We start from the raw sequence: 19,291 nt of genomic DNA, 5'->3' as shown, positions 1-19,291 counted from the left end.
TCAACTCTCTCCTTTATACATTCTTCATCTTTTAAAACTAGAGATTTTAATACAGAAAGCAGATTCAGTGTCTTTTACCAGAAGTAAAACTAGGAACCAAAAGTGTTTCAGATTTTGGGTTATTTTGAGGCAGGAGATTATGGCAAAGAGAAACAGCTGGACAAGTGGGTGTGACCTGTCACTCATGGAGATACAGGAGACATGTGCCTAAGCCCTGCACCTGGAACCAATCAGAAAGTGCTAGCTTTAATTCTTCTCATGAGAACTCAAGCAAGTTTTGGATAGGATAGCCTAGAACTGATGTCAACCAGTGGGGTGCTAGATATAAAAGATGGCTGCCATTAAGCTCTTGGCCATTGGGCTTTCTCTTTCACAGTAGTTCACTCTCACCCTGCAGAATGTACTTCTTTTCTTCCATTAATTGGCCCATATACTGTGCAGAGTATATTTCTTTTTTACCTTTAGTAAATGTAAAACCCCACTACCTTTTGTGCTTGTTTTCTCCAATTCTTTATTCAGGACAAGAAGAACAGAGTGGCACCCCAGAACCTGGTAACAGTTTTAAGATTTTGGATTATATATACATATAATGAGATCTCTTGAGGATGGAATCGAGGTCAAAACATAAAACTCATTTTTCTTTCACATATATTTTGTATACATACACTGAAATTAATTTTATACAGTACTTTTATAGTAATTTTTACAATAGTTTTAGTGTACTGCATTTTGAGTGAGCCATTACCTAAGGTCAGGTATGGAATTAACCATTTGTGTCATCATATTAGTACACACAAACTTTTAGATTTTGGAGTAGGTTGGATATCAGATCTTGTAATTAGGAATGTTCAATCTGTATGTACCTCATAGAGTTATTTTTAGCATTAAATTAGCATAAATACATAAACTACAAAATGAGCACTTAACATAAAATAAATGACAAATAAATGGTATATTATTATTCATGGAAATCTATATAAGATAAGAGATCTAAAAGAAGTAGACAAGTGCTGGTTTACAGAAAGATTATTCTGCCATGCCAACACCTCTGAAAGTGATCTTGCAGGCAGTGAAAGGCCATTAAAGTGTTTAAGCAGAATTGTGACATAGTTCAATCTGCCTTTTAGAAAATTGCTATGACAGTATTGTAGAGATATGGAGAATTGTGAAATAAATGTTGACTTCCAGTTGCTGTTGCCTTCCCTATTGACTCACCTGACAAAGACAATTTCAATTTCTAGTTTAAGAGGTAGTATAAATTCTCTGTTCAAGAAAATGTCCTTTATCCATAGCATGGTCCTGGAGAAGGACCCCAGTAAATCCTCACTCCTCATCAGAACTTTGGAAAACCAACTCCAGGCTTTTGGAGCAAGAGCTAATATTCCGCTGAGAGCTTTAATACTTCCAGTCCCATGATACTCAGTGTGATGTCTTTATCATTTGAGAGAACTGCGAGAGAAGCCCTGAATGCAGGCCTGTCAGACTCATTGTCATTCACAGCAGATGTAATAGCAGATAATCTACAATGTTTATTGAACACACACTGTGCTTGGAGCACAGGAACAGGGCTACAAAAAAACTGCCAGGGCAAACAAAACAATGGGTGAATATCATACCCCTTGTGTGGTCTGACACCCCTATGGGTAGGATTACCTTCTCTAGGGCATTAAGGACGATTCAATGCAACTAACAATGTGACTCAATCTGCACCTTTGCTTATTTCTAAGCTGTCTGACAGCTAGAGATTCATCAGGCATTGGCAGTCCTAAGAGAAAATTCTGAATTTTCTTTACAAATCAAAGTATACATCAATTTGTTGTACATGATCAATTATCTTTGGATTCCAGTTTTCTATGTTTACTTATTGGAGTCTGTTTCAAACAGCACCAGCTACTTAAAATAGTGAGGAAAAACTTCTTGAACATTATATTTAATTAAAACTTTCAATACCATCAGTGCTAAATATAATGTTTCCTCTCTCAGTTTGAAATATTTCATTTGTTTAATGAAGAGAAAGAATTTTGAACTCTCACAGCAGGAAAAAAATAGTATATACAATGAAACTGTATTTTGAATGTTTGTTTTTCTAAAATTTATTTTAGCACCTCTTTTTCATTATTTACAATTCCTGCCAGAAAAATAATAGGAATCATGAACATATAAAACCAAACTTCTTTATCATGAGTAGAAATATATTTACCTCTTTTTGTAATATTTTCCCTGCATATATGAAAACCATTTCACGTATCATTATCTCACTGTCAATTACTAAGTATAAGCTCTTGTAGGTGGTTACCTTCTGGATTTTGAGGGGTGTTTTTTCCTGCAAAATATAATTCTCCAGAGCCATTATATAATTATATTTATAAAGATAGATGAAAGACCTCTCTATAGAGCTCAACCTCATCCAAAAAAAATGAGACTCAACAGGATGTCAGATTGTTCAACTTTTTTGAAAGAAAAACATTCTGGAGATTCAGTTTGTGTGACAACACCATGCATTTAACAAAACAAAAAATAATCAATTCCATGCCAGTGACAGGAGGTGATTCAGCTAGCTGGCTGACAGTAAAGGTTGTTTAGCAGGTTTCAGATTCCTAATTGGGTGTCTGGCTTGCTAAGTAGCAGCTGGTCTTTAATTAGTTGAAAAATTATTATCCCTAAGAGTTTCTTTAAAAAGAAAAAGAACAAAATAATTAAAATGTTAGAATCCATATGGTGAGTGCTTATCCTCACTTGTCAATAGCTGTTTTCCTTCTTTATCATTAATAAGTTTTAAAATATTCCTATGCCACTTACTTTTTAAAGTGTAACATGTAAATGTAAAATCCCCAAAGACTCCCAGAAAGCAAAAGCTAAAAACAAAAAGGATGCCACTTAAAAATTCTTTTTGATTGTGCAACGCTCCCTAAATTGGCTGATAAGTGAATATTACAATAGATGTCACATTGAAAGGATCCATAAATTCTGTGACTTGATTTGTTATAAATATAGTAACATTGCTGCAAATATCAATACCTTATAGATAGGAAAACTGCTGTTCACATTAATTCATTTTAAAAGTTATCAAGAAACTAATTTTTCTAATAATTATAAGAAACCCATACTTGCTATGATTCTGTAGCCATAATGATAGCTTATTTAATATAAAGCTTTATAAATTATATTATTGAGATAAACTAGGTCATGAGATTCTAAATTTATTTTATGTATGTATGACACAGCTCTTTATCCTATACTGGCATAATAGTGCTTTTCAGACCTAATATTTTTTTTAAAACCCTTTTACTTTTTATTTCTATGTATTTTTCAATTGGAGGATGGAAGTTTAGTAGAAAGTGTATGAATTTTAGTACTAGTAGAACTAGATTCAAATTATGGATCACGCTTTTACTAAGCTAGTGTGCCTTAACTCATCTTTGATTCCATGCTCTTTTACAGTGTAAGAATATCAAAATTCAAACTAAGTTATTACTGTGATAAGTACCAATCATTGACTCTACTATGCATCACCTAGTCAACAAATATTTTTCTTAAACTTGTTTCAGTAGTATAGTTTCAGTTATCTGAGAAACTCAATTCTTGGTTATACCTCATGCTCTTGTGTCGCGGTGTCAATATGGAGTGCTTTACTACGGGTCTAATGTAATCCTGAATAAATATGTCATTAACTCAAAATTCTTCAGACTTGGACAATTTGTGGAAGGTGATGATGATCTGATTACTATGATATTCACCCTGTAGTTGTTAGAGACATTATATTGGTTAGAGCTCATTAGAAGAACAGATTTAATATAAAGGATTTACTAAGTAGGCTTGTAATGGCTGCCTGAGGCATCAGAGGTAGAAGAATACAAATTGGCCATCTGTACATGGCAGAGTTGGAGGATCCAATCAAAAGTTGAAGTCTTGGAATTCAGTGCAGAGTCTGCTGTAAGAAGTCCCTGTTAGAAAGCCAGAGGGTCTGTGTTGGAAGGCTAAGGAATCTTTGCTGGAAGCCTGAAGGAACTGAGGAGGAATGTCAAAGGTGATAGTGAAGACTGCAGATCCTCTGAAGAAGTAAAAGGGAACCCCTCTTTGCCTTTTTATCCCACCCAATCCACAAGCTTGCTGGTTGGTGCCACCCTGTCCCAAATGGGTCTTCCCTCCTCAGTTTATGGACTGCATGTCATTTGTCCACAGACACACCCAGAACTGTGCTCCATGAATCCACGAGGTGTTGTTAATCTGCTCAAGTTGAGACTAAAATGAACTATCACAGATAGTGAGAGATTGATTTGAGTGAACATTTTGGCATGATGTTTACCTTCTATCTTTTTGAATCCTCTAACCTACACGAAGAGGAAGAGAGCTCATATAAGTATCCAGCTAAATTCTTTAAATATATATACACCTTTTAAGAAACATACACTTTATTAACAAATGGCTTCTTCAGGACACCATGCCTTTTCTCTTGACAGAACCAGAAGCTGATCATTTATTTGTAACCTTTAAATTCTTCCTCACACATTTCATGGTTTTACCTTAAAATGAGTTACTCAAATTAACTCTAGGATAATAAAAGAAATAATTTCTAATTAAATTTTATATCAACCTTTGTCCCACTTTCCTGTTTACTTTTCAAAAACTCTCTGCCCATGAAATTGCCCCATAATTATGTGCTGCATATTGCTGAATTCACTGTCAATGATCATGATCAGGGAAAGTCAACTGGGAATGATACTGACATGTGGTACAGTAAGATGCAAATCAGGCAATATAGAGTAATAGCAAACATTTGGTTGACATATCTAATTTTGTTGGGTTGAATGTAAAACTTTATCACACTTCTTAGTGGCCTGTGTACTGCCAGCTGCCTTTTCTACAGATGCTTTCAACATCTGAAGAGCAATCTGAGCATTAACCCCCTGCTGCATACCAACAAGATGCTGATGAAAATGCAATAATTTACTCCCTCTTCAAGGCCTAACAGTTGATATGACATGATGGAAAACCTCATTGTCATACACTGTTACAAATGTCTGTAATTATTGCTGCTAAACAACTAAATGATCCAGCTCATCCATTTCATCATTGTGAAGGGTACCCAAGTGACAGTTTTTCCCCCTGACCTTGCTTTTCCCCAATTCATAGCAGCTGGAAAACTCTTTGGTTTAATCATGAATAGCCTAGCTAGGACATTTAAAGTTTTGCTATGTCTAGCCCACAGAGTAACAGTGAATGTTTTTGAGCTGGCTAAGGACAAAATACAAGCTGTAATGGAAAATATTCCAGAAGCTCTGCTGGGTGGACTGGGGAAGGGAAGGATTCACTACGCTGCCAAGGGCATTAGGATAAACACAGATCTGAGAAAACCATAGGAAATGGTGGCATGCTTTAGGGATTTTTGTATAGTTTCTTGGATTTTCTCCTGTATATATGCTCTGATCTGCCTAAAGTTGCTAATCCTGTTGAGGGTTTTTTTTTTTTTTTAATAATTTTGAAGTTTAATACAATATGCTAAATCTCTTTAAGTTGCTTACTGATCAGAATAAAGCTTTTTGGGTTATAATTTCTTGTCCTCTCTTTTATCTAAAAATAGTATTTTTCTTTAAACTTAAATTTCCACTGTTTGTCTCTAGCACCATCTTTCCATTATACTCTCAGAACTTGACTCTCCTCTGAGAATAACACTTGCTGTGATGTTCTTGAGAAAAAAGTGACCCTCTTGGAATTAATGTGCAGTTGGTAGGCTTATTTATGATTCCCACATTTAGTTTAAATTATTACTTCTTCACTCTTATGTAAATGTATTTGCTATTTTGTTAGTACTTTATCCCCTCCCAGGCTTGGTCTGTTGATTGGGTGCTCACTTCTTGGCCACTAAAAGCATCCATATCTGGCTCCCAGGCTTCTTTTCTCTGCCAAGTCCTCCTATCAATCATCCTAAGATTTACCCAACATCCCAATCTCTCTTTCTTTAACCTCTTTATGTCAAATGAATTTATCTTCCATTTTATAACAGCCTCCTATGTGTGTGGGTGTAATTCCTGTAAAGTTTCCTGGAACTGCCCTACCTCTGAAATTAAAGAAAAATATGTAAAACTGTTTTCAGACAATAGGCTTCTTTCTAATCTCCCTTTCAATTATTTATAAGACTACCTCATCAATCTAATTGACAAGTCGACTTGTAGTTTTCTCATTTCTTCCTATCTACTTACAAACACCCAATCTTAGTTTCCCTTTCAATATATTCTATATTCTACAATTTTTTATTTTGCTCTTTATTTTTAGTACCCTAAACACACTTGCCTCATGAACTTTCTTTTTCATTTGAATGGAAAAAACACAAAACTTGATTGACTTTATCTGACTGCTTGTTCCTCATATGTAATTGGATATTGAATGATAGTGAAAGAGTAATGGGAACTTTGGTGCCACTATAAATCCATATAATTTGAAGTCTTTTTTGAATGACTCCACAAGCAGCTGTAACTCAACATGTCTAAGGGAACATACTATTTTTCCTCCCCAGTTTTTCCTTCTTTGGTCTCTCTAATCTAATTGGATTGTACTAAAATCTAAAATTCACTGTTTCTCAGGTATCTGGAATTTTTTCTTTCCTTCTCATTATTCATCTAATCGGTAATGAAGACCTGTGGCTTCTCTCATGCAAATAGTTCTTGAATGATTTTCTTTCCCAAATTTTATTACCACTACTCAGATCTAGGACACCATTATCTCTAATTTAAACTTCACAAGTTGGTTTCCCTGCCTTAGATACTGTCTCCATCTGGTCACATTGTAACCTGGTCACATATTCTGCAGTCTAATACTCACAGTCTAATGAAAGTCATCATTTCTCATAACCACTTCCTATGGCTTGCAACATTCTCTAGACCTCATCCTTTTCTTTTTCCTTAGCTCATCTCACCAGTCTGCCCTTTGTACTCTGTGCTCAGGTTCTTCAAATATTATCTTATCTCAGACTTTTTGACTGTCTGATCTAACTTTGATTAGCTTTCTTTTCTTCACCTGAGTAACACCTATATATCATTTTCTCCTTCCTTATTTCTCTCGATTGGAAGACTTCCTCTGGCTTTATCCATATGTGTGTACACATATATACAAAGAAACATATAAGATAATTTTTTTTTTTCCTCATACCGGGGATCGAACTCAGGTCCTTGTGCTTGTGCAGGAGGTGGCGAAACCACTGAACTAAATCTCCGGTCCATAATTTTAAAATTATCTTTCTTTTCTATTAAAATAAAAGCTTTGTGAAATTTGAACTGTATTTGCTATAGAGTCTTTAACTTCTAGTTCTGACAGAAGTAAAGATTAATAAATTAAAAGGGTATTCAACTGAATAATGATGTGTAACAATCCAACTATTAATAGTAAATGATACAACAATAAAATGAAACTCACCAGGAGAAACATCAATTGGACATTCTGAAGTCTTCATTGCAATATCAATACTTACTCTTTTATTGAAGAATGTATAGCTAAAGAGGAAAGCAACTGAAAAGTACCATTGTTACAGAGGTAACCTTCCTTCATGACAACTTCTAAATGGAAGTATTTTAAAATTGTGTGTATGAGGTAGGACATCAGAGATCCAAAAATAATATTTACCTAAATGACAAACTTCATTACTCTCCCACCCCAAATTCCAAGTGGATATCCTCTACTCAGGTTAGGTTATCCTCTACTCAGTTGCCTTCCATCTTTTACTTGTCAATCTCAAGGATGTTGACCTTATTCACATTGTTCATAGAGCTATGTCATCCTCCAAAGCAGAAAAAGTTGTAAAAAGAGAAAAAAATCGTATCTATTCTTTTTAAGAGCATGTGCTAAAATTTGCTCATATCACTTTTTATATTAATTGGCTAGTACTGAGTCACCTAATCACACTTAGTTGCAAGGAAAGCTGACACAAATGATCATTATTTTCAGAAGACAGATAGCAAGCTACCTTTTACGTAAATAGAACATAGGAAAAGTAGCTATTTGGGGAAAATAATCACTCTTGAATGTATTTTCATGAATGTAAATGTTTACAATTCATTTTCTAAATATTTCAGATCTGACAACTCCCTGTATTGTGGTGTCCCCACTTAGAAAATAAGTCTGGAGCTATCAACTAGCTTTATAATTTTTGGTTCATTCTATTTAATATATTTTATTTCTCAATTGTGCTTTTGAGAGGAAATGATGAATTCTAAATCATACCCAATGAAATATGGTAGTTGCAACAATTCTAGGCTGCTGTTCACCAAGTACAGAGCCAGGTGTTTTATAACAAGAAGCAGAGGTGGTGCTTTGGATCAACAATCCCTAATAGAACATTAAGGCTCCTAACACCCAAATCATAATGCACTACTGTAGTTCTTCAAATATGGCCTGGACTGTGGTATTCCTTCATAATTGTTGATTTACTCTAACAAATGGAAAAATAAGTAGTAGAGCCCCCAAATACTACATTGCATGGCCTTAGTAATTCTAGACTAAAAATACTTTAAACTATTTACACTTTAAATTACACACTGAAAACTAAGTCATTTCATTATAATTTAAAATTATGTAAATATCATGGTATAAAAGTAAAGTAAATAGATTCAACTCCATGGCTAATCAAAATAAATTTCATCCAAAATACTATAATAGAAGGAAACAGATAATTGTACATTATCTTTGTTTTTATTTTTTCTTTCACTGTCAAATATCTTATTGCCAACTCATGTTTTCTCTTGCCTCCTCACTTGCTTCTTATTTTCACCATCTCTATGCTCTATTCTTTTCTTCTGAAATCCTCAATGTAACAGCCAAATATACTTATAAAAGTCTAAAAACACTTCATACAAGGTTACAATATAGACCTTTACTATTCTCTGATATCTTTGCTACACTCTCCATTCACTCTATACTCTGCAGACGTGTCACTTATTGTTCTTTGTATATAATCATAGTATTTTTCTCATAAGTTCATTATAAACATTAGTTATTCTGTTTGGGACACTTTGAAGAAAGCTTTTTTCACTTTCTTCAATTTCTGCTTTATTGTCAGTGCATAAATTAAGCATTTTACAACTACTTTTTGTAAATAATAACACTGCTCATCTATGCATTCCTCTTATACTTCCCATTCTGGTTTGATGGTTTCCATATTTCCCATCACAATCTGGCATATCCAATCATTTGTTGGTAATCTCCTTATCCCCAGTAGTATGTCAGGTGGGTGAAGAAAGGGAATTTTTTTGTTCAGCATTGTCTCTTTAACACCAAGAACATGGTGGCATTTAGGAGGCTGTCTTTAGTATTTGTTAAACTCATAATTGAATGAATCTATCTCACATAAAAAACACCATTAATTGTGTCATAATAAATGGCTATCAGGTTTTCATTTTAATTTTCACATTGAATTGAATATATGAAAATGAGTTTCATAAAAATTATACAGTTTTTTTCCTTTAAATTTTTATCTGTCACCTTATGTCCTAGGCTTCAGGCTTTTCAGGCTTATGTGATTTCAGATAGCATATGGTAAAACAAATGAGCATGAGTTTGACACAACCTGACCTTTAAATGACAATGAGTGTGAAAGGGCAGAATGAATGTGGCCTTGTCAGACTCTTATGAGAATAGAAAATTTCTAGCAGCCCCAGAATAGGTCAGAAAAAGTGTACCATAAATGGAATGAGGAAGCAACTTAAGGGTTTTTTATTGAATGAGGGTGACACACAGAGGTCTTTAAAAGAATATCTAATGAGGATCAGCCAAATCATTCAAACTGAACAATGGCCAAGAGGTTGTGTGATTTATCTCAAATTTTCAAGGAAGCATAATCATTATGAAGAAATAGTATATTTATAAAGGCAACAAATGATCACATTGTAAGAATTTAAAGTACCCAAATGTATAAAGTGAGAAATCTTTCTTACCCTATGTATTCTGTAACTCTCACATTCATTTCCTCAAAGATATCTATCGATAGTAATTTGTTTTACAAATTTCTATTTTTTGTTAGTATATGTTTGTGAGACATAATAATTACATCTATTTTGGGGAACTTGTATATATACATACCACGCCTTGATAATTTTTGCTTCCTTTCACACCTCCACTCTCCACGCTCCCTCCTTTCCCACAATCTGAGTTATATTTCAATTAAAACTTTTTTGGTCTGGGTATGTGGCTCAATGGTAGAGTGCTTGCTTAGAGTGTGTGAGGCCCTGGGTTCAATTCGCAGAACAGAAAGAAAGACTTTCTTTCCTATTTAAAAATTTCTTAACTCTGAAAGATTTTAAGCAAGCAAGATCTATAGAGGAAAATAAAACAGACACTTAAATATATATATATATATATATATATGTATATACACACACACATATCAAACAGATTTTATGAACACTAACGTTTGTCCAAAATGTTTATGACACATTAGAAAAATTAAATATTACTAATACAGTGGAAGCTGCTGAGGCATCTTACTTTCTATCTTTATGCAAACTTTATAATAGGACTAATGTGGATCTTTTATAAAATTGTGTTTCATACTCAGCTAGTATACATCCATAGCAATACATTCTATTGTCTTGCTTTTTAGATTTACATAAGTCCTGTAATGCTGTACATTTTCTTTTATAACTTGCTTTTTCTCTTGAGATGGCAAATTTAAAAAATAATACATATTGACACACATATCTTTAGTCCATTCATTTTTAACTAACTACTATATATTTCCTTGTTTATAAATGTACTCTAACTTACAAATCCAGTCTTTAGGTATTAAATTATTGTTTAGACACTTTTCCTAAATTAAGTTTGTAATGATAGTGTCTTAGTCTGTTTAGGCTGCTATAATAAAATTCCATAGACTGTGTGATTTAAGCAACTTTTATTAGTTTATTTCCTCACAGTTCTGGAGCCCGGAAGTCAGAGATCATGGTGCCAGCACAATTAGGTTCTTAGTGAAAGCTCTCTTCTTGGTTTGCCAACAATTGTCTTCTTACTGTGTCTGCACATAGTGGGGGTAGGAGAGGGAAGAAAGGAATCTCTAGTCATTTCTTCTTATAAGGGCACCAATCCCGTTATTGGGTCCCATCCATGTGATCTGATATAAATTTAATTGCCTCTCAAAGGCCCCACCTCCAAATACCATCACATTAACTGTTAGGATTTCAATACAAGAAGTTTGCAAGTACACATTCAATCCATAGCACAATGAATGGTATATTTTATTTAAATAATGTTTGTTAGTTGGCTCTTGCTAGTGTGTAGAAACTCTATAGAATGCTACTTGATATCATAATAACAACAGTGTTGAATTTATTTTCTTTAATGTTTGTTCAATTTAATGGATTTTTTTGGTATAAATTGTTGTGTAAACTGTGAATGAAGACAATCATGGTTCTCCTTTTTACTACCTTTCTTTTTTCATCCATTAGAACTATTAATGAAATATTGGTTAGAAGATGTGGTGGCAGTGGTTGGTACTTGCTTTTACTCAGCCATATAGTTTTTCACTGCTTTTAAGTCTAATGTCCTAATGAGACATTTATTTGATTTTCTACCATACTTAATAGTTTTATTTAACTGTTCTATCTTTTCCTGAATGTGTTTATCTTTGATGATTCAAGGCTTCATTAGATCTGGGTTATTTTATGTATTTTTTTCTGTAACTTCATTGCGATAAATGGTGATGTTTGCTAGTTATTGTTTTAAGATTATTTTATTTGATTAAATTTCGAGCAGGATAAATTTTTACTATTCAATCATTTCTTGATATGATTTGCAATAGTTTTCTTAAATTCTATGTGGTCCCCACTAGCAAATATACTAATCTAGCTTCATCTAAACCAATACATTCTATATCTCTTCTAACAATCTTCAAGGCTGAGATCTTATGAACCTTCAAAATCTCACCTACCTACTCTGCCTTGTTATTTTTCCCCTTCTCTTTATCTGCTCACAGTTTTTTTCTTCTCTCTTCTATTATTCTAGCCAGCATTTTAGCACATGAAAACAATCTTGAAATGATATTAACATTCAATTAGTTAATTCCTTTCTCCTTACCACTCTTTTCAGTAAAAAACACTGGGAAGAGATTTCTATATACTTGAGGCCATCAGTCTCTTCTTTCTTGAGCTCATTTCAGAAATGATCCTAAACCATGTTAATCAAAAAGTGACCATTTACCCAGGGCTGCTTTATAAGATTCTAAACTTTGATAATTTCTTGGGTCTTTTTCTAGTCTTTCTACTTTTTTAAAGCCACTTTTTTTTTTTTTGAGACAGGTCTCTATGTAGTTCAGGCTGGCTTTGAACTCACTATGTAGCTGAGCCTGGCCTCAAACTTGCAGTGATACTCTTACTTCAGTCTCTCAGTTGCTGGGATCACACCCATGCTCAGCATTAACCACATTTTAAAAAAGAGCATCTTTATAGCATTATTAAAATCTGGCTCACAATGAGTTTTTCCCAATGTATTCCTGCATATGTTTGCAGATTTTTTAATATTAATATTATAACCAGTTTTTCTAGCTCAAAATATCAACAAATACTTGCATATAACTGATATTTCTCTTAGATTTATGTTAAATCCATATATTTAATATACAGAAAACAACGTTTTTTCAATTGGAATTATTTTATTCAATTAGAAGAGATGTTTTTCATTCGTTTAAGTCTACTTTGGTGGCCTTGAGGAGTTTTAAAAAGTTGCTTCTTATGGATTTTACATAGTTCTTCAGATTATTTGTAAGTATTTTATCTTTCTTATGCTAGTGAACACAACTCTTTCTCTTCCACTATATTTTCTACACCGTTTTTTGGAAAATTGAGGACTATTAAACTTGGGACATTATTTTTACATTTTGTTTCTGCACTAATTTTTATTATGGATTCTTGAAAGAATTAATGCTAAGTCATCAGCTAATAGAAAATTTTTAACTTTTTTTTTCTTTGTAAGTTTTTATGCTTAGATTTACTCATCCAATTATAACTCAAAATGATATTAAATAGTAGAGGGACACATGGATTTCCTGCCCTTACTCCTAATTATGACTAGGAGGCCATAGCCTCAGTGTTGCCGCTACCCAGTAGTAGTTTTTGCCACAGCAGGTGTTCAGTAACTGGCTTTGAGCAGGTGATCTGTCTAAAGATCATATATATATATATATATATATATATATATATATATATATATATAAAACAAATGAATATAAAGCTTACAAAGACCATCCTGCAACAATCCTTTTGAGATCTGTTAATAAAAACTGCATTTGCCAACATTTCAAACTTTTTTTCTATAGTGTTAATATCCTGAGCAGATTTTATAGTACAAAAAATCTCATGTTTAAAATAGCTTAATATTAGCAAAAGGGAACCTGCAGCAATACCTTTCACTGGAAAATTCTTCCCTATCCCTTAAAACCTCAGGAGGTTAATACAGCAAAAAATATCATTCTCACAGGATAAAGCTTCATTAAATTAAAAAATTACATCAATTACATATTCTACTTTATAGGTATTAACACTTTTAAAGTCTGTATAAAAACATTTTGTTGCTTTGAAAGAACTACATTAAAAACTCTAGAATGTAACTCTATTTCAGTTTTATTCATTTTTAATCCTTGTTACTTACATAAAGATTTGTAGAGCAAGACTTTGCCACGTTTTCCTGATGATTTAACAAAGCTTGATATCACAAGTTTTTAAGAAAACTTACCACATCTCCTACAATGTGAAAGAGCTGAGATCAGAATAAGAAAAACATTCTGAAGAGAGTTGAGACCATCCCTGACACAAGTCACCTGGTGTGGACTCTGTTTTGCACCCTGGAATATTTTTTCTTCTTGGAGGGGAACCGGATGTACAGCACGGAGAAGCATGCCCTTTGGAAATGTCAGTGAATACAGGTAAGGGCTACATCATCCTTTGAAACTGTTCTTCCTATCTCTCAGAAGCTGAACATTTTGAAAGTATGGGTGGATGAGAAATTCAACGTGGATAGCATGTGCTCCTGCTATAGGTTATATGAAATTATACAGGCAAGACAAACTATGCAGAAAATACATCTATCACATTTACAGTGAAGTATATAGTTATTTTATATGCATATTGATAAAGCAAGGGCACACTCAACACCAAGATGAAAACTCTTCAATAGTAGAAAGATATCAGTGAAGACAGCTGGGTGGCTGGGATATTTAAGATAGCATGCTTAGCCATGAAGAAATGGCATGCTTTCTACAAAAATAAATATTTCTGTGACCCCAGGCCCAACTTGTATCTAACAAAAATGAAATATACTGAGGTTGTGAGATTAACACTTTTTTGCCTCAGCAAAATTTTACATCTACATAGTTTCCAAAAGCAAACTACAGAGATTTTTAAAAAGTAATAGCACAACTGACACATTCTGAAGACCTGCAGAAATTCTAATTCAGACATTTGAAAATGTACGATTTAAGTATCCTCTGTAAATTATTTAGTAAAGATAAATAACTTGAAAAATTTACTCAATGGCCACTCCATGTATGAAGTGGCACTGTGCCTTAGACATTTTAGAACCATTGACACATTTAATATATGATTGCTTTGAATGGTAAAATAATAATTTATTAGTATCATTTACAATTTTAAAAGTACTTTCACTCTCATTAATTTAAGAAATATTCTGAACTTTCTATCCATGACTCTTTCCCTGTGAAGAGAGAAAATCATCTCTCCTGTGTCTGAGATCAACCTAATTCCACAAATGCATTATTTACAATGTTTTAGCATTGTTTCATGTGCCACTCATTCTAAAGGGTGCATGGAGTTATATGTGTGGTTTAAAGTATATGGTAAGAGAAATGGCTAGATGCACAATTTCCAATGAAAGAAAAACAATAAAGGCACAACTGAGGATTCTATGTCTTCCTCCCAATGGGATCATAGTCCATCTTTGCCAGAGTTCACTAATGATAATAAACGTGGCTATGCTGCCCCAAAGTGGGTCTTGTGGATATATCTAAGAGAGTTTCATGCATATCAGACTTTAAGGCAGAATTTGTTTGCTATGAGAATTCACAAAGCCTTAATATGCTAAGCAACATTTGACTCTACATAGACATTTATTTTCTGCTAACTTACTATGGAATATTTTATGGAATATTGATTTAGGTATTTCATTAAACTTTTGTGTAATTCACACTGAATAAAAGATCAAATGAGTAGACATTTCCTTATAAAACATGAAAACTTTTAATGGTAGCTCATGGATGAGTAAGTTAGATGAGTGTATTAGTCAGTTTTCCAACTGCTGGGCCACAGTATCTGACACACACAGTTTAAAGAAGGAAAGATTTAATTTGGCTTATGGTTTCCTGAGGACTCCATAGATGGTAACTGGATCCAAGGCAGAAACATCATGGCAGAAGGGGATGATAAAGTGAAGATGCTTTAGTTCACGGCAGCAGGGATACAGTCCAGACCGAAGAGTCAGGAACCACACAAAGACACTAAGCCCATGCTTTAATGACTCACCCAGATACACTCAGAAATACACTTTACTTAATAGCTTTAACATTTGCTTTGTCAAGGAAGAAACAAACAATAGCTTTTGGGAAAGTTTTTTCCCCTATTGTCTATTTTTGTCCTGAAGTGAAATAGTTTCCATTAGAATGTGGTCATTCCTTGTGTTGGACACATAGCATCACAGACTGCTGGAGCCCCTTAAGGGATACCTTTTCTGCCCTCTGGCTGGATTGTTGAGTTGTGCAATTCATGGAAAAAACAGTATTACAGCACTCTGCTTTGTAACAGCATCCTGAAGAAAAATAAATAAACATGTTAGCATTCAGTTCATTTCAGATACTAATAAAGAGAAGTTGGAAAACTTGAAAAAAAAAAGAAGAAAAAAATGCACTTTACCAAAGCCAGTCTAGGTAGATCCCAAAGCCAATCAGTTTGATGCTCTGCTCTGACTGTGACAATGAAGAAGGTGACTCTTAAGTAACAAAACTCAAAATCTTTACCATATAAAACAGCAAGTATTTGTTTCTCACAATATATGTCCATCATGGGTTGACTATGGGCCCTGTTCTGAGTTGTCTGCACTCTCAGCCACTTTCTCTTAGATGATGCACACGAAGACACCTCTACTCATAACTCTGTTAGCAGAACTTGTCAAATGGCTCCCCTCCTGCTCTCCAACAAAAGAGTTCTCTTTCATGCACCCTGGAAGGTACAAAGCTGAAAGAATATTTGGAGAAAAGAATTAATGTTTATTCTGAGAAGCTGCTGGGGAAAGCCACGCATGTATGGAAGAGGTTGAGTTTGCTCAATAGGCAAAATACTTAATTACATCATTCCACTTGGAAAAGCCTTAGATCTCCCAAGGGTGTGTTAAGGGAACGACGACAGGGTGGCACCAGGGTCAAAGAATTCTTGTCTTTGATAACCACAAATGCTTTCTGGGTCTAGTGGGTTGGTATTTAAGAGTGAATCAGAGTGTTACCTCACCTGTGGAGGTAAGATTTCGATGAGAAAACAGATCCACTTGGACAGATCCACAATATACTGCACACCTAAGAGCTGTTGATGGCCCTTATGGTCAGCAAAACTCTGGAAAGCATGCTATTTAAGCAACCTAATTAAGAATAGCATTAGACTGCCGCACAGAATGAGCAGATTAATTTTTCTCTCTAGTTTTTATTGCCTTTTTATTGTAAATATAGAATATATTTCTTGTATATTATAATGCATAACTTTTAAAAAATGATTTTTCTTTATTTCAGTTGTGCTTCTCAGTAAAGGAACAAGTTCTTCTCTACCACTGGATCAGAGGGTGTAAAGAAAACTTGTAAAGTATACAAACTTAAGGCCAAAGTTATGGCGGCAGAAAAATTAAGAGAAGAGGAAAAATAATCTCAAAAGAAGATAGAAATGTAGGGTGAAAGAGCCTAAACCTCTTAGGAATTTTCCACCTTGATCAAAACAAAACTAAACAAGCAGGAGCTTCTGTATTTTATCTCAACAAGGAAACAGGGGAAATTCTAAACACAATAAACTTTATCCCTAAGAATTTCTTATATTTATCTCCCTACTTGAATCAGAAAAGCATTTGAAGTTTCAAAGATGGATATAAAGGTACCGGTTTTTAAGGTACTCATTTTCAAAGTTTTAATTTCTTGGACATGAATTTAGTGGACTCTGAAATTTTTATTTATGCTTTCATCTTTATAATTTCAATTAAATAAGGATACTATTTTAATATTATGAATTCATGTGTGAAAATGTTTATTATTCTCATTCTCATTTCAATACTGTTATTTTTTGCTCATTAAAAAACATATTTACAACTAATAACTTTTAATTTCATTGATCTTCACCTACCAGTTGAAATTACCCTTTTAACTCCATATTGAAATATCTATGCAGATAGGTTCTATATTAGTTTAGAGCTGGTGAAACAAATTACTTATACTTGAATCTAAAAATAACAGAAACATATTTTTCACACTTTTGGAGGTCAGCAGTCCTCAGCAAGGGGCTTTGCTCCCTCCCAAGAATCTGAGACTATCTTATTTTTCTCTTTTTGTTTTAGAAGCTTCAGATGTTCCTTGTGCTGTGATGACATAACTTCTGTCTCTGCCTCAATTTTACACAAACTTTTGTTCTTTCTGTCTCTGTCCTCTCTTTTTATGGGCCATTTGTTTTGGGATTAAAGGTCTATCCAGAAAATGCAGAATGACCTCAAGTTGCTTATTTAAACTAAGTAATTCTGAATATGCTTTACACCTGTTAAAGACTCTTTTCTCAAAAAGGTCACATTCATAGATTCCAAATGAATGCATCTTTTGGGGCCCCCAATTCAATATACTGTTTATATCAACCTAACCACATTATACTTTGATATTGCTCTATTATATTTAGATATTTTATTCAAATTTGTATCAAAATAATGCCAATTTAAAATTTATATAATTAACTCTTTGAAAAGATTTTTACTCTTTTCTTTAAATTTTAATAATAGATTTTATATTTATGTAAGCAATCAGTTGTACTTTACTTGTATATTTTATAATAGTATGAAGTACAAGATCACTTCCTTCTGACTTGCAAGTTGTTGCTTTCTTGGTATAATTCCTCACAGTATTTATATATATATGTATATATATTTATTGGATAAATATTTATATATCCAAATAGCCTATTCTTATACAGAGCAGTTTTTGTCAAATATATAAAGATAATTCCAAATTACATTTTATTTTTTATTACAAAGGCAATCTTTTAAGCTCTAAGAAAACAATTTAAGATATTCAAATTGTTACATAAAAGGCTCCATTCCTATGCCCTGTGATTCTTGATAGCAGTGAACATTAGTAGAGTCTAGATTTTGAAGCCAGAAATCCTGGTTTCCATTGTTAGTTCTACTGAATACTAACCATATGACCCAAGGCTAATTTTTTACCTCATTTTCTACCTACAGTATTCCATAATAATGCTACCAACTAAGGAATAGGTGCCTCTCAATGTTTGGGATAGTGCTAACCTATGAGCAAGTACTCGGTAAGGGCTCTTTATAATGATCATTATCATTATTAAAGAGAGTGTTCCCTAAAAATCAAGACAGTGAAAACCTCCTTGACAGTCCATTTTTCTATTACAGTGGATTCAAAATTATCTGGTAAGAACCATTGGCCTTGCATAAGATAATCAGTTGATTTCCTTCTCCCAGGTGTCAGAAAAGTTCTTTCTTGGAAACATGTCCATGCTGGGCTCCCTTGGTCCTCTTAACACTTCTTTCTTATTTGTCAGTTATGACTCTGTCTTAAACTGCTAAAACATGCACTATATTTTAAAATCTCACAAGGGAATTAAGAATTAAACTTCCTGCTATATCCTATTTCTCAAAACCATCCAAAACAATCAACAAATGGACAAAATTATTGCTGGGTCACCTCATGTTTACTGTCCCTGCTCCACCCTGAGAATCCCGTAAAGAAAGGGACCATGGAGATTTGAAGATGTTCACTCCAGCGCGCAGACATTCATTTTGAGAACCTTAGGAGACACTTTAAAAAATAATAATACTGGAAATAAATGTGACTTTTCCTGTCAGTTGGTATAGTATTTATTTTAAGGAAAGTTTAAAATATATGAATTACCTGATTTTTCAGCATGATTTATGCATTGAACAGCTTGTAGGCAAAATTGCGTTCAGCCTACGGCAGATGTATAGAAATTTACCACAAAAATTTTGATTAGTCTCATGTGTGGGCTGATTTTTATATTTTGTTTCCTTATATTTGCCTAAT

At 33.6% G+C, this 19,291-nt stretch overlaps 1 long non-coding RNA gene across 1 annotated transcript in view; it reads left to right on the top strand.

The window, feature by feature from the left end:
* LOC147825099 (uncharacterized) overlaps window positions 1-17,878 on the top strand; it is a 32,076-nt gene extending 14,198 nt beyond the window's left edge. Inside the window, exons 3-4 of the long non-coding RNA XR_015441324.1 lie at window positions 13,633-13,900; window positions 16,766-17,878. This is a non-coding gene — a long non-coding RNA (uncharacterized LOC147825099). The remainder of the gene's footprint in view (window positions 1-13,632; window positions 13,901-16,765) is intronic.
* Window positions 17,879-19,291: the final 1,413 nt, after the last annotated feature.

Source organism: Heterocephalus glaber, unplaced genomic scaffold (genome assembly GCF_053883595.1).
Source record: "Heterocephalus glaber isolate CG9 unplaced genomic scaffold, H.glaber_assembly_v1.0 deba00001509, whole genome shotgun sequence".
In the NCBI taxonomy this organism is placed as follows: Eukaryota; Metazoa; Chordata; class Mammalia; order Rodentia; family Bathyergidae; genus Heterocephalus; species Heterocephalus glaber.
The sequence above is the reverse complement of the archived record's forward strand: the minus strand, read 5'-3'. Positions and strand labels throughout refer to the sequence as shown.